A 26209-nucleotide genomic window follows, 5' to 3' on the forward strand; every position below is an offset into this window, starting at 1 on the left:
ATATATATATATATATATATATATATATATATATATACATATATATATATATATGTGTGTGTGTGGGGGGGAGGGGGGGGGGGGGGGGAATTCCAGAGTGGAAAGATTTCAAAACGCACCTCGTACGTTCCAATATGGACACCATATGCATGATAGCTAGTGATGTGCTTCTCGGGTCGAATCCCTGAAGCGTGTGCCGAGTAATGTAGATGAGTGGTTCATGAACGGCGATTCAATGCGTGTGTCGATGACGTACGTGATGACGTTTGAAGCCCCGCGAAGCGGGTGTACCACGTGACTGATTCAGGAAATGATTCGCTAGGTTTGAGTGTAGTTCGAAATAAAAGCGGCAAAGAAACGCTATGGATTCCCCTTCACTTTTTGTGTTTTCGGGTCCCTTACTGCGGTACTTCTTTGCATTTTGCATTCGATTTGACCGACGACGTCGAGCTTCTTTTTTTGCGATGGAGTTCAAGGAACCAGCAAGAAAGAGAAGAAAATATCCCCAGAGTTGAAAATCCCCTTCAGTACTGGGAATCACAGAAATATGCGCTTCCAAGCTTATACAAACTTGCTGTCTCATATCTATGCACCCCTGCTTCATCAGTACCATGTGAAAGTTTTTTTCAAAAGCAGGTGAAATTCTATGCACAAAAAGAAACCGCCTGAGTCCAAAAACTTAGGAAAAAATATTGTTTTTAAATAAAAATGAATAAGCACTTTATTTTACCTCATTTTTTCACATTTTCACTTGTTGCATAAGCACAAACATAGACAAAGTAACACAGAACAATTCATGTTAAAACACTCTTCAAATATATATTCTTTTGTATTTAGAGCATGATTTACACCCCACCATTTTATTGCATGCACCAAGCATGTTATACATTTTCTGTCCACATGATGGCGTAGTCGAGGAAATGAATCATCTTGAAGCCCCTACGTGTGTGTGACGCATTTCACTGCAGGGCTTCATTGCTTTACGGGGCTTCATTTTGCCATCACTAATGATAGCTACTCCTCCGGTGATTATGTAATTCTCTCGTGACTGGACATGAACCGCCAGTCTGCCAGCAACAATGTCGTCGTTTTGTGCAACCTCCTTAGCTTGTTTATGCTTTTACAGTAAAACGTAAGCCATTTTACTCCTCCCACCTCGTGTGGAGATTAGCATTTCACTAAACTACTTTGAACCCCTTTTCTTTTATCGTTCCGTTCCTAGACCCCGATATTAGATTTGGCAGATGAATCTTTTGTTGAATTAAAGTTATAATTCTTTAATAAAAAAATAAATAAATAAATATATATATATATATATATATATATATATATATATATATATATATATATATATATATATATATACACACGTTTCCTCCTCTAAACACAAAAGAAAGACACACAAGGATAACAAAACAAAACACAGATCAAGACTGTCTAAAGAAACTAGAGAACAAAGTCAAAACAAAAACCAAACTCATGATTGAAACGAACAACAAAACAAAAACCCAACCCAAACCATGACAGTAATTGCTTCCACATACATCTTTAAACTACTATACTACAGCCTACTGTATTTCATTTTAAGAACTATTGTCAATTATAAAGACTTAAAGTTAGTACATTTAACGAACAAAAGCAAATCCACATTGGTGATCCTCGTGTAATCCAGCTTTCATATGCTTCCATCAGTCTTTGTGTATTTAACATGTAATACAAGATTTTAACACAATTTGATTCCTGCATCGATGCCTCCGTCAATGTGGCTTCCTTATGACGCTTGCTTCCCGTCATGGACATTAAAGCGGTGATTAACAAAAGCTCCACACCTCTTTGAAAGTTTGTTGTCACATTTGCATTTAAATTGACTTCATGACTCTCTGATTGACTTTTTAAGCGAGTGACAGAGATTTGACAGTGACTTTGCATCTAATTCTCTTGCATGATAAGAAAGAGAAGCTAGATTAATATTCATGAATAGTTCGACAAACTTTGTTTCATAGTGTGGACAAACCATCAAAATTGGGTTTTGACAACTTTTCTCAGAACTGCAGATTAAATTTTGCTTAGTCATGCTTGACTCGAGTGCAGTGGAATTATTTCCATGGCAAAAAAATATTCAGAGCAGGGAAGTTTTCTTATATTTCGTTTCAGTTTCTGCAAGGAGTGCAGCACAGAATTTGCTAAGTGTTTCCACTTAGATGTTGCTTGGCAAATTAACTCTTTATTGTTTTGGAAACCAAACTTAATAATTACTGACACTTTTTTCCAAATTTTCAGGGGCTCTCCCTCTCCAGTCCTGCATCCACTCTCAGTGTGCAGGAGGTGGCGGCGCAGCAACTGCACTCTGTATTTCTCACTGATTACATTAGTACTGGCCTGGTCTCGACGGTCTTGATAAAAAAATCCAGAGTCCGCCCTGTTCGAGACCGAGAGGAGACCAAGTAAAAAATGCCTTTGATTCCGAGACGAGACCAAGACCCTTAAAAAGTGTGTCTTGAGACCAATACTTCTTGAGAACTATAACATTAAAACATTAAATCCAGTATCAACTCAAATGGGTACAGATTTAACTGCATCATATGTTATCCAAAGCACTTTACCAATCCTCATATTTCTTTTTTAGAAAAAATATTGGAGTGTACCAACACTGTTTGCTAGAGCTGTGCAATACTTGAGATTTTGGTATTGAACGGTACCAAGTATTGGTGCCAGTTTCGCTGATACTAAGTAATTTTAGGTTCATAAATTATTTTGGTAATTTAAATCATTTGTCCTATTAAATAACATGTTTGTTTGTTTGTTTGTTTGTTTGTTTGTTATTTGCAAATTAAACTTTCTTGTTGGGTTCTTAAAGGGAAACTTGACTCATTGAGCCATTTCAACAGTAAGATGATAATATTTTGTCTATAATTAATGTGATAACTTCATTATTTTTTATGGGCAATTAATACATTTAAAAACAAATTTTGACACTTGCTGTCGACCTGAGATGACATAATCTGTGCTGAGGAAACAGGTAACGACCAATCATGGATCAGTTTGCTGACCCAGAAAACAGGTGAGCCATGATTGGTCATTACCTATTTCCTCAGCACAGTTTAGGTCATCTTCAGTCGACAACAAGTGGGAAAATGTGTTTTTGAAGGTATTAATTGCACATGAAAAATAATAAAGTTATCAAATTCATTCTGGATAAAACATTAACTTTTTACAGCCTAAAATGGCTTAAATAGTAAAGTATCCCTTTAAACATGCCATAATGTAATATCCTCAATCTAAACAGACTGTTGTTTAAAGTTTCAATGTCGTAATAACTTCATATTCAAAGTCCCTGTCGCTCTTCTGCACTAAAAGAAATGTCAGCCACTGAAGTTGCACTAGTCTACACTTAATACAATGTTTATATGTGCTACACTAACCCCTAGCTCAACGAGTAATTGGAAAAGCTTATAAGCTCATACGAAGCATAATATGACTCTTAGGGGCATATTCACTAAGAATGCGCTGCGTCCGGTAATAGCACGAAATATTGCACCACAACTGCACCCGCAGTCTGTGCCCAGTTACCAACCTATTCACTAAGGATATTGCTCTAATCATATACCGCCGCAAACACGCCCACAAAACTGACAGCTTGGAGCAAATTTGCACCTGATTGACCACACATGGCAATGGATTTGCGCCAAGAACATGGTTGTTATAGTAACAGTTGTGAGAAAGATGACATTATCAGAAAGCGAGGTTGGACCGAGACTAAGCGTTAATAGCGCCATTAACCTGTACAGAGCAGAGAGGACGAGGACGACATCTTTCATTCATAAAGTACAACTTATTGGTGCGATCGTTTTTTAAAAATATATTCTCAGAGGTTGGCGTGGGCGTACAGTATGCATCTGGCACGTAAAAATGATCGTAAAATGCCACCCCACCATTGCCGATCAACCCGGGTTACGTTTATGTGTCCTAAACTAACACGGAAATATTTCCCCCTCTCTGCGTGATCTGCCGTGGATGTTGTGCTGCGAATGGCACGCAATGCTGTCATGATCAAGATTGCAGCAGTTAATACATGCTTTCCAAAAACGTTATTTGCGTCACGCAAACGAGGTGTGGCTATTTGCGCTGGCGTTAGTGAATTAGACTCTGCATATCAATGAGTCTCATTTGCATTGGGGTGGGCATATTTTGCATCAAATGTATGCAAATTACCTAATTTGCATATGCGCAAATAACACTAGCGCACCGTGATGCAATCTGTTTGGCAGAGCACTTAGTGACGGAGTTCCCCATCTGCGCGTGTTTAGTGAATTAGGCGCTTGCAGATTGCTCCATTTTTGCCGGTTAGCGTGGTGCAAAGGCGACACAAACCTCTAGTGAATAGGCCCCTTACTGTAAAATATCATTCACTGTAAAAAAAATAAAAATAAATGTTACCGCTAGTGCTACTGCTGTCATACGTGGGCCTCCACATACGCATGCACTACACAGGGATTGCACGAGGGACCCATGAGAAACCAAAATAAATGTAAAAGATCAATACTAGCTCTTTGGTATTGATATGATACCTATATTCACTTTAGTATCGATTCTATCGATACTTGGATCGATCTGCACAGCCCTACTCTTTTCAGCCGCAGTGCTTATAATAATAATAATAATAATAATAATAATAATAATAATAATAATAATAATAATAATAATAATAATAACTTTGCTTCTGTAATTCCTCACTATGAACTGCCCTCCAGCAAAATCCTGTGTATTATTATTATTTTTTTGCTTTTAATGGTTGTAAATCCATTTGTGTTCCGTCGCGCCAGCTAGCTCACGCTAAGCTAGCATAGGAGGGTTCATCTCACCGGTTCAACATTCCAGTTTGCAAACTCGTGGACGCACTGCTTATATGGGCTTTATTGATGATTGCTTAACGGTTTAATGCTCATTAACACGCCCATGCAAGCACAAAAATTTCTCGAAGATCACAATTTAAACAATGCTGTGCACCCCCCACATACATATGTCACATGCTTTGTTATTTTAAGATTCCTGGGACATATACAAAAATTTCTCGAAGATCACAATTTAAACAATGCTGTGCACCCCCCACATACATATGTCACATGATTTGTTATTTTAAGATTCCTGGGACATATACATATAACAATATGCTATGATTCATTCTCACTCAAATTAAAAAATAATACTGATTCAACGTTAGTTTAAAACTGCCAGTTTGCATCTCAATTCAACTCATCACCCATTTTTGCGTAGTAGCCCAAATATACAGATAGACAGATACAATGGATAGATGTATAGATAGTAGGGGTGTTAAAAAAAAATCGATTCGGCGATATATCGCGATACTACATCGCGCGATTCTCGAATCGATTCAATAATCGGCAGAATCGATTTTTTTTTTATTTTATTTTATTTTTTTTATTTTTTTTTTATTTATTTTTTTTATTTTATTTTTTTTTTAGGATTCACACCTTGAGCATGGAAGAATGTTATATGAACGGCACATTAAGCCTTAATATTTTTATTTTAATGCTGTTCAAACATGAAACAGATTACAACCTCTATAAGACTGAAATTTCAGATAAATAAATAATACATTTTCATATAAATCTTACACTCTACAAGCTTACTGATTAGTATTTTCTAAATATGAATGAAAAAAAATCGCAACAATCGACTTATAAATTCGTATCGGGATTAATCGGTATCGAATCGTGACCATTCGTATCGGGATTAATCGGTATCGAATCGAATCGTGACCTGTGAATCGTGATACGAATCGAATCGTCAGGTACTAGGCAATTCACACCCCTAATAGATAGCTTTCATGTGTCACACTTTGGCATTATATTTTATGATACCAATTTGAGGGCAGGAAGTGAAATCTGAGCCTAAGCAATCTGTAAGATGTAAAGTCTCGCCAGATGTGAGCAAATGTACCGAGAGTCACTGAAAGGGCAATCACACATGTTTATGTGACATTGTAATTCATTCAGTTTCTGATACAACAGTCTCAGCAGGGGTCATAATAAATTAGGAGGGGTACAAAGATCTTGGAGTGACAGTTGAGTCCTCTGTTTTCAGAGAACCTGTCAGAAAGTCAAAATAATTGACGCTGCTAATGTTGAAGCCTGTCACTTTTTTGACAGTTGTTGAATTCACGGGTGCCTGCCCTCTGAAATAAACAACAAATGCTGAGCTGCTTTTTAAAACCATTTTACACCTCAGTAATCCCTTTCTAAAACTTATTTGCCCCAGCTGAACCCACACTTTGCACCCTGTGTCATGGAATTGTGATTATCCACTTCAGAGAGTGGGGAGGGTAGGAATTTGGAAACTCATGAGGCGCTGTTCACAGTTTTGACTCCCCCAGGGTGTGTATTCTTGTTGAGCTGGTGCTTTATAGGCCCCTTAGTGGTGCTGTGTGCTGTAACTCAGCCGCTTTTGAAACATTAGCATCAAATCCACAAGCAGAGAGCATTCCCTGTTTCCCCGAGCAAATTCACAGATGGCTTGTACCTCTTCCTGTGGTTCACCAGTGGAGGAGGTGTGCCGTGGTTACAATTCTGCCTCTGCTATTAGGACCCAGTGCCATTAAGACCGCATCTCTTTATTACTTGAGTCCATCTTTTTCTTTACCACCTGCAGGGTGGATGGATGTTAGCAAAACTCGAAAGTGTGGCAAAAGCTTATCTATTAGTCCTGTGTAATGTGTCATTCTGTCAAGGCCAAACAAGGATCAGATTTTCATGCTGCTCTGGCATTTCACAGCAACACTACATTCCTCAGAAGAAACATTTATCAAACATGACAAGTTTTATAAAAACCTCATTTTCCAGTGCTTTCTTTAGTGTGTCTTTAGTTATCTCAGTTCTGAAGTAAACAGCTTTGTTTCCTCTCTTTTGACGCATTCTGGCATTTGGAATGAATTATTGAAATAGACAAACACTTTGGCTTGAATGCATTTTGTGTGGCTTCACTGAAAGTGGCATAGCCTCACAGGATAATTGAGTTTGGTGTACATCAAAGAGATGTTTGTTTGTTTGTTTGTTTGTTTGTTTGAAAACATACTCATAGAACTTCATAATAAAAACATCTTTGTGGCTATAATAGGGCGGCACGGTGAGCTAGTGGTTAGCACGTCCGCCTCCCAGTTCTGAGGACTCCGGTTCGAGTCCAGGCTCCGGCCTTCCTGGGTGGAGTTTGCATGTTCTCCCCCTGCCCGCGTGGGTCTTCTCCGGGTACTCCGGTCTCCTCCCACATTCCAAAGACATGCATGGCAGGTTAATTAGGCGCTCCGAATTGTCCCTTGGTGTGCTTGTGAGTGTGGATGGTTGTTCGTCTCTGTGTGCCCTGCGATTGGCTGGCAACCAGTCCAGGGTGTCCCCCGCCTACTGCCCAGAGCCAGCTGAGATAGGCGCCAGCACCCCCCGCGACCCTTGTGAGGAATAAGCGGTCAAGTAAATGGATGGATGGATGGATGGAAAATCACTCTGTCAAGTTTTTGAACCCCATTATTTTTTTTTCATCCTAATAGTTACTAATCTACAAAGTACTACTTTTAGACATTTAGATCTAACTGTAATATCACAGGAATAGTACTTTTTGGGAGTGAAGTGCAATATTGTTTTATTAAAAATAGATAATGAATGTTGACATCTAGACATGTTTAGACCCCAGTACATCAATTAATTCACTGCCATTATGATTACTCCCATGCATACTGAGAGAAACTGATAGATCAATTTGATACTGTACAGCAGATAGAGGTGGAAGTGTTGCTATACGTCAACTGCAGCCAACCACATAGTGTGCACAGTGTGCTATGATTTAAGTGTGCTGTATTTGTCTTTTTTTTTTCCTGTAAAATTGTAGAAAGTTAGCAATAAGAAGGCAGCCCCCTCAAAATGCCTCTGTGCTTCACACTCTGTGATGTGTTAAGGTCAATTAAATAACAGCTTTACCACCTTGTCACCACAAGTCAAGTCAAGTGATCTTTATTTATATAGCGCTTTCAAACAGCATTAGCCGTCACAAAGCTCTGTACGTAAACACAACAAAACATAACATAAATCATTACCAGCAATACAATACAATGCGTAAAGATAACTGAAAAAAAAGGCATCAGATCAAATCTGTTTTATAGCTACTGAAAAGGTTGTGTTCTCATAAGCGAAAACCTCATGAAATCATGTTTGTTCATTTCGATTCCTGCCTTGGCTCAGTAAATGCATCCACAAAGAGCATGTTGAGGAGCACTTCATGTGACCAATGTCAGAGTTTCTGCTCCCCACAATGCAGACCGCAGCAAATCCACAGCCATCATCATTAGAGCTAGACTGCCTTGGACACTAATGGCTGTCCCTGTACTGCTGCCTCGGCACATTCAGATGGTTCATCTGAGACTTCATGTTGTGAACATGTGGAATCAGTGAAGCGTGTTCACAGGTCATATTGTGTACATTAAAGCAGAAAGCTGAAGTGTGCAGTAGACACACAAGAAAAAACTCAGTTGCAACAGCCTCTTAAAACCACTCTAAATCAACAAGGCAGACTAATTGGGGAATTTGTCCTCATTTATCTTCTCTTAAGAGCTGGAAAACACGACATTTCGGTATTGAGTAGAGGAGGAAACACAGGAAGCAGTGTTAAACTGGGGGATGGGCCTGGTAAAATTGATGGCTTGTGGATGTGGAGTCAATGACTCTGAAATGTGGTTTAGATTTGAAATTGTCTTATCAGCACATTTGAAATAAAATATTTCTGCATTAAATGATGAAAGTCCAATTTCATAAAGATGGATTACCTATGTGAAAATGCAGTGTTTGGAAAAATCAATACAGAGTCAGGACAGTCACATTTATCACATTTGTTTATTTATCCAGGCAAAAATTTATCCGCCATTTGTTTCAAAAGAGACAATATAGATTTTCAACCATCCAAATGGACTCTGTATAGACAAGCCTGGAGTAATTTTTCTGGTTACCTTTCTGGTTTTTCATGCATTGTTCTCTTCTCTAAATGTACCATTCTTCAATCAGTCCAGTGTGCTTTTAATATAACTGAGCTACTGAAACCCTTTGGTATATTTCTCATTTGATTGGTAGAAGTCATTGTTGTTTTGTCATACCACACAAGTACATTAATTATGTTTATCGGCTTGTTATAGGTTTAATTAAAGCAGCTTTTTCTTGTACATAAAAAAGCTGCATAGCAAGTAGTATCTACCATTTGTCCCCAGATAAAATCAGGATTCATGCTTTGTCTATTGAATTAGATGATATTGTGGTAAATAGAGCGTCATTGATGATGATCAGCCCTGTGGCAGTGCTCTGTCCTACTCGATGGAGATCAATACACATTGTCCATGCATGGGATCAGTCACCCATATGGTAAACCCAGGATCAGGCCCGCAAAGGGGTTTAATCCGGCCCGCGAGATGGCTTTGTAAAGTAAAAAATAACTAAATAAAAATAGTAATGTCGGACCAATTTAATCAGCCGGCCATAATCAAAATGTATAAATTCGTAATTTCACAAGGAATCCTTAGATGAGCAATGCAATTTGTACATGGAATTGCTCTGGATGTCATTATTTTACACACAACCTAAAGTTAGTTTGTTAAAAAAAATAAATAAATAAATAAAATCATAGACCAACATAAACGTATTAAATACAACACAAATTCAATTACTGGTAACATAAACGCGTGACAAGGATTAACGTCCTTTAGTGCGCCACACAATACATTCTGGGAAAATTATATATGCAAAACAGGTCGATATAACATGTCTGAAACTCATACAGGCAAATTGTTGCTGCGTGCCATTTGCATTGTTGTTATTTTTTGGAACAATATCATTACAGTTGTGCCCCGTAATTTTGGGCTGGCCCACAAATGGGAAAAAATCTGCGAATTATTGACGCCAGTTTTTTTTAAGTTATATTCCATTATTTTATCGATCCGGCCCACTTCGTAATATATTTTCCTCCATGAGGCTCCTCTTGTCCGATGTCACGATGACGCTCTCGAACACATTTTCCAATTTGAGGCACCTTACTGTCACGGCAGAAGTCATCTTGCTGTGCCACACTCCATTCCTTGGTCCCCACCCCACCCAACATACACAATGAATGGGTTTAACTGCTTAGTGCAGTGTGAAAAGGGCTTGAAGCAGTGGTATTTCTTTCTGCCTCTTATAATCAAAGCTTCCTTCTTTTTCCAATAAAAATGGTCCACAAGCCGTGCCGACCAAAGTAATACAACGTACTAGAAATTGTCTTTTAGTCAACTCAACCAACACAAGATTAATTAAAAAATAAAATAAAATACAAAAGATGCATATAAGAGTAGCATTTAAAAAAAATAAAAAATTACAAATGAACTAAATCTAAAATTAGGCAGTTTATTATTATTATCATCTAGTCAATTGTTTGCCAAAATGAAGTGCCCAAACTGTGCTATATTGAAAACGGAACAATTTCTAAACCTTCCTTTAATAGAGTCTTTCAGAGGGCACAAGAACAAATCCTCCATTCATTTATGTCCAAAATGCTAATGCCGCTGCCATCGAGTCTTAAGACGTTTGGGGTCCCGTTTCGTGACATGAGATGGTCCACACTGTTGTTGGCATGGGACTGCATTAAAGACTTATTACTCATCATGAGAATTATGAAAATAAGGCATTATTCAGACAGTATCCAGGCATTTGACCCGCTTCTTCCTCTCTCAAAGATGCATGCATATTGCATGCATGCATCACTACCTTGAATACTGAGATTTGTAATTTAGTCTATGGAACCTCTCTTTAGAATGTACAATGGGCTGTAAAGTTAAATGTTAATTTCATCATATCATATTGTTCGAAGTTAAAATCTATTTCACACTTCTTGCCTTGGCTAAAGTTTATGTTTTGGCTTTACTTGGTTTGCACTTTGAATTCCTGACTGAAAACAATCCTTCCAAACAAGCAATTGAGTGATGGTGTGATGCAATGTTTGGATGCAGATCAAGCTGAAATGGGCCTAAAAGGGACCTGAGAAATTAAGCCATCGTATATGTTTACAAAAGTCAATGATATTTTAAGTATTGAGTGAAAATTCTGCAAGAAAAATGTCAGGCTTATTTCAGTAATTGCAAGGCAAAATAATTATTTCTTATTCGAATGTGTAATGGCTTCAAGCTCACCGAAATTGATGTTGTGTCAAGCCCTCAAAAGCTAATTCCCCAGCCACTTTCTGGCCGACCTGTGCAACATACCATAATGTCATTACATGATTGTTGAGAAGACATATGTGGGCTTATTGAACAAAGACTGATTTCTTTACCATTGCTGTTGTTTGTTAAGCAGAAAAAATGCAGGCTATAGACAATTGAATTAGTTACGCCAGCAACAAAGTGACAAGCTTTCTGGGGGGTGAGGATGAGGAAATGTCTGCATTGCTCTCCATTTCTGTCCTGCAGAAAAAGAAAAAAAATACAGCTCATGCCATGATGACATACTGATTTCCAAGTGCGAACACAATGCTTAATACCTAATTAGAGCCAGTCGCAAGTCCAGATAACAAATATTGTGGATTATGTCAGGAAGGACATCTGGTGTAAAAGATGTGCCAAACAAATCATGTGAATGATTCGCTGTCACACAACAAAAGCCGCAACAACAACATGTGAAGTAAAATGCTTGTTTACAATATACTTTTGACAGGCTAAGTCAAGTAAAAAAAAAAAATAATCCAATAATATGTTCTATACCGCGCATCTAGTAATATGAATTAATCAACAAAATCCCACTGTTTTGATCCATCTCATTTTGCCACTTGCTGTCAATTGAAAATGACATCACAGTACCTTAGGGCTCAGCTTGCGAATGTCACATCACCAAACCCAGAAAACAGGTGAGCCGTGACGTCGTCATTTTCAGTCGACAGCAAGTGGCAGTACAAGGTAAAATGGCTGCCTCCTGAGGCGGATAAATGTAAGCGGATTTTTCTGTTTCATTCATATTCCACACATGCATTATTAATCAGAATACCGTTCTTAGACTGGTGGGGGCACATAGATCATATTATTGACATATACCTGTAGACAATTTCTAACTCGATTTCCCCTTCAACGTCTCATCCAAACGGTAATGGAAGGAGTCCAGTCAAAATATTTTTTTAGCCAGCCTTGTCAAAATGATTGCAACTAAGACAAGTTGCCTTTGTGACTGTTCTACCTTCCTTAGGGGACACATGATTTATTAAACTATTTATATACTATAGTTGTAAGCATATGCAAAGTACTTGTTTTTTCACATGTACCATACTTTATTCAGAGGTTTTATTCAATGCAGTTATCTTAAAGGCCCAGTCTGCCGGTTTCACTAAGGAATATGCACTTTTTAAATACAGGATGTACGGTACACACTTTAACTTTTTGTCAATCTACACATTCTGGGCTTATGTTAATGTTTGGTGGTGATCTTGTCCTAATCCCCCGCTCCCCCAGCCTGTATTTTGCCATTTGGTGTTTGTTTTGTAAACAGCGGGACGTTTCCGCGGAAAGACAGTGTTTACACCACTCCAGCCAATCACAGAGCGGGGGGTGGCATGTCACAAACGGGGCCAGGCGAATTTGTCGGCTGCGTGACGTCACTCCTGCGGCAATTTGACACAGCACACATGGATTATTGTTTTGTTTTGTTTTTTTCACTCACTCACTCACTCACTCACTCACTCACTCACTCACTCACTCACTCACTCACTCACTCACTCACTCACTCACAGAAGCTTACATGTGTGAATGAGTAAGTGAAAAAAAATCCGTGCGTGCTGTTAAATTGCCGCGGGAGTGACGTCACACAGCCGAAAAGTCGCCCGGCCCCATTTGCGACACGTCCCGCTGTTTACAAAACAAACCCAAAATGGCAAAATACAGGCTCTAGGACAAAATCACTACCAGAAATTAAGAGAAGCCCAGATCTGTAAATTGAGAAGTAGTTTGTTTGTTTAAATCCTGTATCTAAAAAGTGCCTTTTCCTGAGTGAAACCGACAGACTGGGCCTGGGCAAAACACACAAACAAACACACCAGAGGCTTCCTTCAGTTGTCACCAAAACAGACATCCGTCTGTGAGAAGAACGTCGGTAATTGACCCCGCTGAGTGACGATTATACCGGCAACCCACATCTGTCGTTTATTAGTCCGCTATTTTTCTCAAATTTCTCTCCATTTGTCATAAAAACAGTGGTCCGTTGGTGATGGATCGATGGACAACATGTCACTCTAGACGACTGGCTGCCCACCTCTGCTTTTATTAGCATTTACTCCCCTGAATACAGAGTATCCTGAGCCTGCATTCATGTAAAAAAAAAAAAAAAAAAAAGGGGGGGGGGGGGGGGTGACAAGTCCCATAGCATGTGTAACAGATCAAATGGAACGCGAAGAAAAACAGAATGCGTACTATTTTGTTTGCTGGCATTTAATATAAATGTGCCTCGAGGCCAATACACCTGACATGAGTTAATTGGCTATCAAGAGATGCTCTGAGAAGAATATTGTTACAGTGTTCCCACAGCAGATTCATTTGTAAAAAAAACAAAAAAAACATGGACATTAAAGAAACAGTCTTCTTTTAATTACAACTAAAATCAATGATTCTAAGCATGTCCAAACATTGCAATATGTTTTAATAATACCGTTAGCCCACACACTGTCTGAAATAGACCTCCCTGTGTTGCCTTTATGTAGCTACTGAATGGAAATGAGAAAGTTGGCCAGTCTGTCTTTTGACAATCTGTCTGTGTAAAATCCCACAAAGACATGGCCGCACCCACCGCCCTCCACACGCAAACGCACACACACAATCAGTAAATTGTCTCAAATATTGGTCTGCCCTTCATCTCTTGCTGTGTGCTCATGTGAGACGGATCCCGCCGACATTTTCCACTGCGGGATTAGCTGTGTAGTGTGACAGGCCTCTTGTCATCCCGCATGGTCATGAAGGCTTGACCCGGGATATGTGTGGAAGCAAGGGGCCTGAAGGTCACTCCTTAAAAGGCTATTAGATCCTGACTGCTTATTATAAGGGTGAGTTCAAGTGAATGGTCAGCTCTGAGGCTCTTTGTTATAAGACCATAAGAAGGAAAAAGCTTGTTTTCTGGATATAATTAAACCTTCTTGTCGGCATAACAGGATTAAGGAGAGCTAGTTGCCAGTTTTTGAGTCTTTCCTCAAAAACCTTCCATGACAGATGAGCTACTGTTGATGGATGATTGATTATTATTGTGTGCATTTTTTTATTTTCAATTATGTTAAGATTTAATTATAAAGTAAAAAGCTGCATTATTTCTCAGCTACATAAATTTTCTGCACGGCCAATGGCTAATGTGTTATTATTACAGTATATATCGTTACTCTCTCCGTTTTCTACCTCTTATCCCTGAGCTTTGCATGATAATATTCTGATGTCACATGTTTGAATATATTATAAATGAATATCGTGTATGGCAAGCACAGCCGAAGCAGTTACCATGCCTCCCCGCTTTACTACACAGCATTGCAGCATCTTACTGAATTCATTTTGAAGCTCATGTTTGCTGCTGCATTCTCCGTCTGCTGTGTACACACTCCAAATAGTTGTATAGAAGAGGCCTTTTCCACTATGGGAGTGACCTCACTGACCTGGAAAAAAATAGCATATTGATCTGTTCACACAATGAAATTGAGTTCTAAGGCAAGGCAAGTTTATTTGTATAGCACCATTCATACACCAGGCAAATGTGTGTTGTTTCACAGAAGTAACATGCAGACAGATGCATGTGACACATGCATTAAATGCTTTCTCACACATATATAGCCCTATTTTCATAGGCGGGCACCCGTGCACACTGCATAAAAACGGGTTCATCTTCATTGTGGTGCTGTGCAGTCTAGTTTAGCGTGTTGGTGAATTGGATAGACCGTGCTAGGCCTCAAGACAAAACATAAACTAGATAAAACTAAGCAGGTGGTGTGAAGAGGCAGACAGTTACTCCGAATCGTTGTAGAAATCTATTTGTTTCTATGTGACACGTCAAGAGGGCGGTGAATGCACAGTTTGCGCTCAGTGGACAAACACTGGATTTTAGATCGTTGTAATCTGATTTATGAGGATGATTTTGTCTTAAAAAATGTGATGAAAAGTCACTTGACTACTGTAACAAACTGGCTGCAAAAGCAAAAGTGCGACATGAACGGAAATTGAACATAGGCACTTGATCATTATTACATTATTAAAAAATGAAAGAACTGATGCATTTACATAAAGACAGAGTATGTGCATGCCAGACGCAGCCTTGCCATTCCGATTGAACTGTTTACATGTTGCTTGTTTGGATTGGCAATCATATCCCAACCCTCTGAATCCGAATGAAATTCCAATCTGATTCATTCTTTTTACTCCGACTGGGGTATTCATATGGACCATTTTTATTCCATTTAGCCGTTCTAGTTAATTCTATTCGGATTACATATATGATATTGATATAGTGTCGCTTAAGGGATTTAAAGTCAGGCATTCAATATTGGATTTTCACCTTGCCTTTCACATTCAGTGATTTCTTCACATTCTCTGAACCTTTTGATGATATTAAGAACTGTAGATGATGAAATCTCTAAATTCTTTGCAACTGTACATTGAGGAACATTTTCCTTAAACTTCTGACTATTTTCTCACACACTAAGAGGTGAACCTCGCCCCAACTTTGCTTGTGAATGACTGAACATTTCAGGGACGCTCCTTTGATACCCAATCATGAGACTCACCTGTTCCCAATTAGCCTGTTCACCTATGGGATGTCCAAATAGGTATTTGATGAGCATTCCTCAGCTTTCTCAGTCTTTTTTTTTGCCACCTGTCCCAGCTTTTATGGAATGTGTTGCAGCCATCAAATTCTAATTTATTATTATTATCTGTTATTTGCGATAAACACATTTTTAAATATTGTCTAGTATATTAAATTAAATATATGTTGAAAATGATTGCAAATCATTGTACAGTATATAGGGGGCTTCAACTTTACATCATCTGCAAGCAGTTCCTTTTAAATGCACTTTGTGCGCGCTGACCTCTGCATACCGTGTCGACAGCGCGACTCTCCCTGTAATGAATTCAAAGAGAATGAGGGGAGGCGCATTGATTGTCTGCGTTACGTCCCACAACAGCGCTCAAGGGAGCAAAAACATGATTTCACTGCACATGTCTAGGAAAATATCCACAAACAAAAACATAAAATAAAAAAGAAAACACCACCCATGGAACAGTTAGACTGTGCTTTGCTCTAGACTTGTGCTGGGTCGAAAAATAGGGTTTGTATTCTTATCCATCCAAAATCCACAATAATTATGATATTTATGTGTGCAATAGGGCGGCACGGTAGTCGAGTGGTTAGCACGTCCGCTTCCCAGTTCTGAGGTCTCCGGTTCGAGTCCAGGCTCGGACCTTCCTGGGTGGAGTTTGCATGTTCTCCCCGTGCCCGCGTGGGTCTTCTCCGGGTACTCCGGTCTCCTCCCACATTCCAAAGACATGCATGGCAGGTTAATTGGGCGCTCCGAATTGTCCCTAGGTGTGCGTGTGAGTGTGGATGGTTGTTCGTCTCTGTGTGCCCTGCGATTGGTTGGCAACCAGTCCAGGGTGTCCCCCGCCTACTGCCCAGAGCCAGCTGAGATAGGCGCCAGCAGCCCCCGCGACCCTTGTGAGGAATAAGCGGTCAAGAAAATGGATGGATGGATGTGTGAAATAGTATCATTTTGAATATCATCATACTTTAGATTTTATGTAGATGTTCAGTAGGTGTGCTATCAGGAGCGCAGATCACGATCACAGTTCACCATCTGTGACGCTGTAACGGATGGCTGAGAGAGCTGAAAAGAAGTTTGATAGTCTGTCATGTGTGACAGGTGTAAAGACTTTGACTTCCTACCTAGTTCTCCACATGTGCTCAAAGTCCATGCTAAATTTAACCTCAGCCATAATACCAAACATGTTCTACAAGTGAACCATTGTAGAATGAGTGCAAGTTGTTTGATGTGGCTTTTAAAGAGCTTTTTGTTTGATCAGATTGTTTGTAGAGCTGCACTAAATAAATCCACTGTCAACACAGATCTGGAAATAATTCAGTAGATGAAAGCATCACAGATTGGCAAAAAATGCACATTTCGCCCGATCGTGGCCCACACAGCGCTGGAATTCTGCCTGTTTTTCATTTGCAGTCACAGATCATTAAGAGGACCACGCAAATCGAATACTGTGATCCCTTGGGCATGCTCAGTTCAAATGGTTTTAGTCATTTCCAAACTGTAAACTCACAGAAGTATGTGTATTAAAACATGGCAGCAACATGGGAGAACGTTCAAGCTGTGCATCAGTAATCAGAATGAAAAAAGGAAAGGGCGTTCAATGGAAAATGGAAGACATCCCCAGGCAATTATGGTTTCCATATTGATTTAGTGCAGTGATTCTTCACCTTGTGGAGGTACTGAACACTGCAAATTTCTTACATGCATTCACCAAACCATTCGTAGTTGGAAAACGGAAATGTGATTTTTTTTTTACCCCCGTCCAATTGAAAACAGGTTTATATTCTCGAAACTCTTGAGTCGTGAGAACCTTGATCATGCAAGTAATATACGCTTGTCATTATCTTTTCATAACCCCAAATACATTGTATCAGCACCATCCAATGACAATAAAGGTTTTCTATTTTATTTATGATTAATCTTTTTGTACAGACACAACACAAAGTGTGTGTTGAACTCTGTCGAACCACAGAGACTGAGTCGCCAAACCCCTCGGTTTTGATCAAACCCGAGGTTAAGAACTACTCATTTAGTACGTAGTAATACGTTAGACCAATTTAATCCCCAAATTACCCTCCCAAATGTTTTCTTACATATTTTAGAAACAAACACATGAATAAATATGTATAATAAGTTAAGTAAGCTAACTTACCGGTGCAAATGTGAAAGTTTAATGAAGTCAATGTTGAATCATCTGTGCTGTATGACAGAGAGAAAATATGGACCGTAATAAAGTGAGAGTCTCTTGTAGTGTCGAAGGTACAGAACATATGTGAAAGGCAGGTTAGCCATTTTGTCTGTGTTCAAGACTTATTGACAGTTTTTGACAGACTAACAGACTACTTGCTGGTGGAATGGGCTGTGTCCAAAGCTAACAAAAAACTGTGTGTCACTAGTACGTTTGTCAGATGATGGGAATGGGAGAACGTGTTACCTACCTCAGCAGTCCTTAGGGATATTATTACCTGAACTCTGAGTCATTTTTTTAATCATTCATTTTTCATTTGTGGACAGCTTGAACGACAATGATTTACACATTAATTGGGACCATGAATCGCATATGCAGCAAAATATGCAGAAACATAGCTTCCCATCTGAATTTGGCTGTTTTTGTTTTTGTTTTTTTTTATGTTATTTGGGCTTTGCTTTCCTGAGGAAGGAGAGCAGGTCAAGAGAGCATTATTGTAATCCCACCAGACTGATACACTTGCAGACCTCCATCTTGTGCAGTCTGATAACATGTCATGATTGCTGCTTCAGGGAGATAAGAGGCATGTCATAAATTAAAGATGTTGTAAGCGTTTTCTCTGGAAGCAGAGCAAATTATTTTTTTTGAAAGATTACATTAAAACATGGCATGGGGAACTGTGACTGTGAGGGTTGTGACAGCAGACATCGCTTTTTTGATGGAAAAAAGAAAGTTCATTGAGTTAGAGCTGTGCATCGGGGTATGTACTTTATGTAGGGTAGGTATAGATACCATATTGATTCCGTATGAAATTCTGCTAGGAAATCATTCCACCTTCCTTCTTTTAAGGTGTTCAAACAACTGATTCAAACAATTGATTGCAAGATCAGCCCAAACAGTGAAAAGGGGGACTTTCCCCTGGGCTTGTGTCCAGGACAAGGTTCAGTTTGCCTTTCGCGGAACTGCCTGTCTTGTTCGTCACCCATCTCACTCGGCTTCCAGGACCGCCCAGCCTCAGAGCATTAAGCATTTGTGTAGCATTCACAAGGCTTCCCTGTGTTGCTGTGGCCGTAATGGCAGCTCCATCCTGTTGTGGCTTAATGAGTGCTCGTGGACTTTGGGGATCTGGCACTGGCATTGCAGAGGGATCTGAGTGCTCTCAATTACTGACTTTGGCTGACTGCACTCATTCAGGACCCTCCAGCCCCGCCCCTAAAAAAGAAAAAACAAGCCCTTCAACAGATCCAGTATTACCTAAACATTAAGATCAAGTCAAATGCAGAGTTTGTGTTTTCTAAAGGATAACGAACATAAAACATTTTCCAAAGGGAAAAAAAAGACAACAATCATCAGTTATGAACTGATAAGTCATCTTGGTGCTGTATATTTCAAAGCATCAGCCTTTATGAGGCCCAAGAAATAATTACCTTATTTGTGGCTGCGAGTTCTGGTGAAGCAACAAAGCTTCTGTCGCATTTTCACTATGGTTGCAACCCACATCAGCATAATTCAAGCATGACCATCCCCCTTTCTCATTTCTGTGTTTCTCCTTGGTAAAATCCAAGTCTAAGACCAGTCCCTCCATCATACATCATCCAGACTGTGCGCTTCTTGTTCTTTTGGTGGAAGGTTCTTATCAACAGTCTCAGCACTTCACCGAGCTCTGAGTTGACATGTCACCCAGCCTCACTCCGTCTGTGTAGCCATAGAGTCCAGCTCTCTGTTCACCAAAGTAGAACAATCAGGCTCTGTGTAATGCCAAAAGTCTAAACCGGTCGATTAGTTCATTTGTTTCTCAACTCAATGTCCTTTCAGTGCAACAAACTGTGCATGCTTCAAAGAGTAGGTCAGTAGGGGTAGGTGGAGAATGGTCAATGGAAAATGATTGTATTTGACGAAAATATTTTGTAAACTCTGATTAACAAACTCTAAGGCAAGTTTGATGTTAACTGCACTTTTCTTTCTTCCTTTATTTTTGTTGTAGACTTAAAACATTTGAGTTTGAGATCAAATGAATGCATATGCATAACATTTCAGCTATTAGTTCCTATTACATCAGCATCAGATGTGTAACGAGATTGGCGATCACAAGTAATGGAATGTGTTACTGACAGGTGTGTTTTGTTGATCAGCTGTGTGTTAGTGCAACGATTATTCAAACAATAAGTAGCTCAATGCCCAGACTCATTTTCAGATTTGAGTTTTGTCTGTGCGCATTACATTTATAGTTCTACATCCAACTGATATGGAAACCAGAAAGCTGACTGTGAGTAACAGTTGCCAAAAGAAACGTTTTGTGGTCTTTGAAAAATGTCCCTAAAACAACTGTTAGTGAAGGTATTACAATCTATTGTTCATAAACGACTTGAGTAAGACCAACTCTTTAGCAAGAAGCTAATCTGAACAGAACAATCAGGTAAGTCAGCTAGCTACCACAGACTAATTTAACTATAACAATCTTTTTTTTTTTTTCCTTTCATCTTGTCCTGTTAGGCGTTGCCACAGCCTGTCATCCTTTTCCATCAAATCTTCTGAATCTTCCTCTCTCACATCAACTGCCTTCATGTCTTCCCTCACAACATCCATCAACCTTGTCTTAGGTCTTCTCCTCGCTGTCTTTTCATCCTCACCACCCTTAACATACCCACTATTGTCTGCTCTCCAAAAACATATAAATTTAGCTGTCCCTCCAATTAGCTCATTTCTAATCGTAGCCATCCTGGTGACTCCTAATTAATAATATTTAACCGTAATAATGATTTAAATTCATTTCACATTTGATTGGTGGGTTTGCATCCCAGATAGCAAGGGATTTGGAAACAACGAATTCGGCCCCTCTTATTGTGATGACATTTTCATATACGTAGTTTCTTCTCTAGTTGTGTGCCATAAGGAGGGATGGGTTAGTGGAACTTGCATACCACCACTCCTTTTTACTCTCCATGTGAATAGCCTTTTAGATGGGGCTTTGTGGGATTGATTGTCAGAGGCTTAATGAGCGTCTTAACCAAGGCAGAGGCTTTAGGCAACATATGTGGCCACAGTGCCTCAGTCTTCCTCCATATCAAGCCTGTACGACAAAGCACAAAGCCAGCTCTGCACTCATTTTTTGTACTAGTTTACTAACAAATACTTGCTGTTTATACTGGATGTTATTGCCTTTGAAGGGAATATACAATTTCCTCATGGGGAGCAGTGCAAAGGATGATCTCACTTGTAAGTATATATACATACATACTTGTATATACATAATACAGATGGATTATATATACACACCGTATGATACTTATATAATATTGTTTTGACTGTAAAGCTTGTTTTTCATGTCACAAAATCTTAGAAATTACGTATTTTTACACCATCTCATTAAATACATCTATAAATGTGTTTGTCATCTTACATAGTCGTTAGTTTTGCTATAACATGTAAATGTGGAAGCTGTGATTTTGAATAATATGATTTTCAATAATATAAACCTGTACTAATGAGTATTGCCGTGTTTATAAACCTTCGGTATTCAGTATAAATACTGGCTGACTGTGATGTAAATCGTGAGTGTCTGGTCTTGTAATCATTCCATTGGATTTGTCTCAACACAACCTCCGTTTGACCCTATGACAGGAAGTAGGCCACATATCTGATAGCTGTATTAAACAGCATAACCACTGTATTATTGTCCAGATGCTCTGTTACGAACCAGAACAGGAAATTCAAGCACTGAATTATAACACAAAAACTTTCGTTTCACTGAAAATTGTGCTCTTTGAGCAGATTTTTCATACAAGTATGCACTGAAATCGGAGCTCTGGTGTGGTTGACTGAAATGCATTGCTTCAGTTTTTATTTTTATTTTATTTATTTTTTTTAATTTAGGGAAAAATATGAGAAACAGGTGCCATTAATCATGTCCTGCTGTGGCACAGATACGTCAGGGGAAATTGCCAACTTTAGTTGAACCAAGTGAATGAATGTAGAGAGGAAAACGCTGTGCTTGTTCCCACAAAATATTACTCCAGTCAGTGCAGTCCAACTTGTGAATTCATCTCTCTGCTGGCCATGGGCAAGGCTTCCACAATAATGTGATTACTGTCCGAGGCAGGGGGCACTCCTGTGGGGCTTCAAAGATGGCAGATCAGAAGAAATATGATGAAAAAGCTGCGAGATGGGAGACAGACAGGTGCAGCACATCATACCCTTAGCTTAAACATATTAACAGGTTCAGAGTGAGGCCAGCATTGGCGTTGTTTTGACATGCATACCACATGCACCAATAATCAGATTACATATTTCAATTCGGTAATGGTTTGCCAATGTAGAGAAGAGAGGGGATGTTATGCTATACTCCTGATTTCTGTATTGCTACAGTATGCCCAGCTCCAAAAATATGAACCGTCATTCTGCTAAATTTTGACTTTGACTTGCGAGCAAAAATTTAATGTAGCCTTTTTGTCCACTGGCTTAATGCTAATGTGAAATATATGCTGTTGTGATTGAACAATAAATGGTGCAACAACACATATACAGTAATACAACAGCACTCACAGTCATATATTCTTTATCCTCTGTGAATAATGACTGATATAAGTGCCATATGGAGCTGAGAGGGTGTGAGTTCGTCACAATGAACATTGTATCTGTCTGTATGTCTTACACTGCCCCTAGGTGGGAACACCAGAAACAGCAGCCCAATAGCCATTCGACTGAGCGAGTTTGACAAAAATGTTTACAGTTGTGGTTCACCTATTTGTTAATTTTTGTTTTACTTTTTTTTATTTTTATTTATTTATTTTTATGGGGCACAGAAACCCTCGTTATTCACGGAAAATACAAATTGGTAATATATATCCCTGATTATACTATTTTTGGGGGGTAAATAATAATAAAAAAAAAAAAAGTGCAATTGTGTGGATGTTATGTGTTTGTGGATTTTTGCTATTCGCAGGCCGGCCTGTCCCTATCCCCTTCTTTTTAATTATATTTAATGATGTCAGAACTGTATTATGTAGTGCTATTTTTTATTTCCTCATTGCACATTACAAACATTTTTGTTGTTTTTGGGAATTGGCTGGAACTAATTAATGTCATTTCCATTCATTTAAATAGGGAAAAGATGATTTAACATACCAACATGGTCACATAATTTATGAAACTCATATCTCAAGGGGACCATTGTAGTGGTGTGATCAAACTAAGAAGGTATTACTCTTATGTGTTTCATGCTTTCTTACTGTATTGTGCCAGTTGTGCCAGGGAGTCTCGCTGTTTCATGGGGAGGTCACACATCATAGTTCACACAGAACACGCAGGTCACAGACCCGAGTGACTTGTTTCAGCAGATCTATATCCAATTCCAACTAAGCCTCATTTCTTCACTTTCAGCTTCATCACTTCTCTCTCATCCTCCTCTGACAGTACTCTAAGTTCCCTCAGCCTGCTAATGCTACACACTCCTGCAATATTAATAGTGGCATAATTGAACTGTCACGCTCCTGAAGTGCGGCAAAATTGAACAATTACAGAGGCAAATGATCCAATATTGTTCCCACTTCCCAATCTCATTTAGTGTCTTGTTTCAGATTTTGTCCTACCAATAATGTTTTTAATAATAGATGACTTGCATGGCCAAGCTTGTAGTAGCAAATTGAATGTGCTTATTATTGCCAGAGGAAAGACTGTTTTGTGAAAAACAAAACAAAAAAACAACAACATGGAAATATTGAAAATAAAAAGTCATTTGGAGATACGTAGTCACACATGCACGCTTGGTAGATAAGAAAATTGTTCATTTTCCAGTTCATTTTTAATGATCAATGATTAATGATTTATTTTTTTTATTTTTTTTGGGGGGGGCATTGTAATGAATGTCAGCAGAATGTTGCTGGTTTTAAGCAAAGGCAATATTTTAATCCAGCCTGACATGAAGACGAGCTGCCTAATCCTATTACAGGCTTTCACATTAAACTACACGAGGTCCACACGTGCCTGTCTGTTGTCTTTGTGCGAGAAAGCAGCAGATGGTGCCAGCTAAAGAGGCTACTGTACTGAACTTTGCATGCTTTCTCTTGGACCTTGCACCTCGACAACATATCCACAAGTGTGTGGAATTCTCGAGCAAACAACCTTTCTGTGTTCTTTCCCATTAATGTGAGTAATGATACAGTATTGCGAATTTGTAATGCGCGAGGTGTTTGAGGGTCAAAGCCAAGGTTGCAAGGCCAGGCCAGATGGTCGGAATATGATGATGATGGAGCTTGCCAAAATTGAAGAACAGGTTTGCCAACTTGTTTTCAACAGCCAATACGTCATTGGATATGTCAAAGAATTGTCAGCAAAAATGTAAATACAATGTTAGATGCATAAGCATAAAAATGTCATAACACTAAAAAAAATAAAGTGCTAAATCAAGTGGAAAGAGTATTTATGACAAAATGGAAACTAAAACAGAACTCTAAGTCTAACAACAAAATCTTACAGTTTTCTTTATGCAAATAATGGATAAGCATGCAAAGAAACAATAATAATGTCACCAATATGTACATGTTAATTTGCATTCTTGTTTGATGAATTTTTAATGAACTATAGTCGATTTATAATAGATAGCTGTAGAGGTATTATACCCCCGCCCCACCAATATAACTAGAGATATGTTTTATACTTTGTTGTTTATTTTCTTTGTTGCTACTGTCTAATGCAGATGTTTGTGGCAACCATTACAACTGAAACTGTGTTACCAAACATGCTTCTTTCCTTTTGGTGGACTGCCCAAAGGAACAAAGTTGAACAGCAGAACAGAAAGACAAAGCACAACTGCAGCAACGTTTGAGGCAGATTTGTGACCTGTCGGCCAGTCCAGAAACAAAAAACACTTATTTTTTTTCTTTTTTTTCCCTTTCCTTTTATTATTTTTTGAACATATAAACAGATGAACAGCAGAGATAAAACAAAAAACAACAACAATCAAAATAGAAGAAAATCCCAATAACATAATCATTCAATTAATCATAACTTACATGTTCAAAAGGGAGTAGGAAGAAGTTAAAAACTTAACTTGTCCTACCCCTTTTACTAAATATATTTAAACTTATTTCATTATTAATACAATTTTAATTTACTAATTATTAAAAAATAATAATAAAATAATAAATGATATATATAACCCAAGTTATATATATATATATATATATATATATATATATATATATATATATATATATATATATATACACACAAGTGCACTTAACATATTCACATTTACCAAAAACATATATACATAAATTTACTAAACATATACCATAATACCTATCCAGATCACTTACACATACTCACATGTACATTTTTCATATACTGGTCTGACATAGATAATTTTTTTGAACTTTACTTTTAAACATTTTTTTAAACTCCAGCATTGAGTCACAATTTTTCAGAGCAATTTCCAGATGATTCCACAGATCAACACCTTTTACAGATACACACCTTTGCTTAATATTTGTTCTTGTTTTGGGTTTTTTTGTACACACTTGTACCCCTTATATCATAAGGACTGTGTCTAATTTCAAATAACTTCTGAGTACTGTGGCAGAGTAAATTGTTATAAACTTTATACATTATTTGTGCTATTTTAAAATCCACCAAGTCATAAAATTTCATTGCATTTAATTTAATAAATAGTGGATGTGTTGGCTCTGTATACTTTGATCCATTAATAATTCTAATAGCTTTCTTTTGCAATTTGAAAACGGTGTTAGTATTTGTTTTATATGCCATTCCCCATAATTCCACACAATAGGTCAAATATAGTAGTAATAATGAACTATATAATATATATAATGTTTTCATGTTTAAAACATCCTTACTTTTATAGTATCCCTATGATTTTTGACATTTTCCTTTTAACAGTTTCTATGTGTGGCTTCCAACATAATTTATCATCAATAATAACTCCAAGGAATTTATTTTCATTCACCCTTTCTATTTCAATTGAATTCACCATAATTTTGTCTTGATGAGTGATTTGTCTAGTGCCAAAAACTATGAACTTGGTTTTATTTAAATTCAATGATAATTTATTTACATCAAACCATTTTTTTAATATATTCAATTCATACTCCACAGTCGTCAGAAGCTGCTTCAGGTTTTCTCCTGAACAATAGAAAGTTGTATCATCAGCAAATAAGACAC

At 38.3% G+C, this 26209-nt stretch overlaps 1 protein-coding gene across 10 annotated transcripts in view; it reads left to right on the top strand.

The window, feature by feature from the left end:
- chl1b (cell adhesion molecule L1-like b) overlaps positions 1-26209 on the top strand; it is a 108495-nt gene that overhangs the window by 17450 nt on the left and 64836 nt on the right. The window contains exon 1 of one of the 10 annotated variants that reach the window (XM_077529917.1): positions 21074-21247. The exons of the other annotated variants lie outside the window; for them this stretch is intronic. The gene's annotated coding sequence lies outside the window, so the exon portion shown is untranslated. Of the gene's footprint in view, positions 1-21073; positions 21248-26209 lie in introns of those variants that run through there. 10 annotated transcript variants of the gene reach the window in all.

Source organism: Festucalex cinctus, chromosome 8 (assembly GCF_051991245.1).
Source record: "Festucalex cinctus isolate MCC-2025b chromosome 8, RoL_Fcin_1.0, whole genome shotgun sequence".
Taxonomy (NCBI): Eukaryota; Metazoa; Chordata; class Actinopteri; order Syngnathiformes; family Syngnathidae; genus Festucalex; species Festucalex cinctus.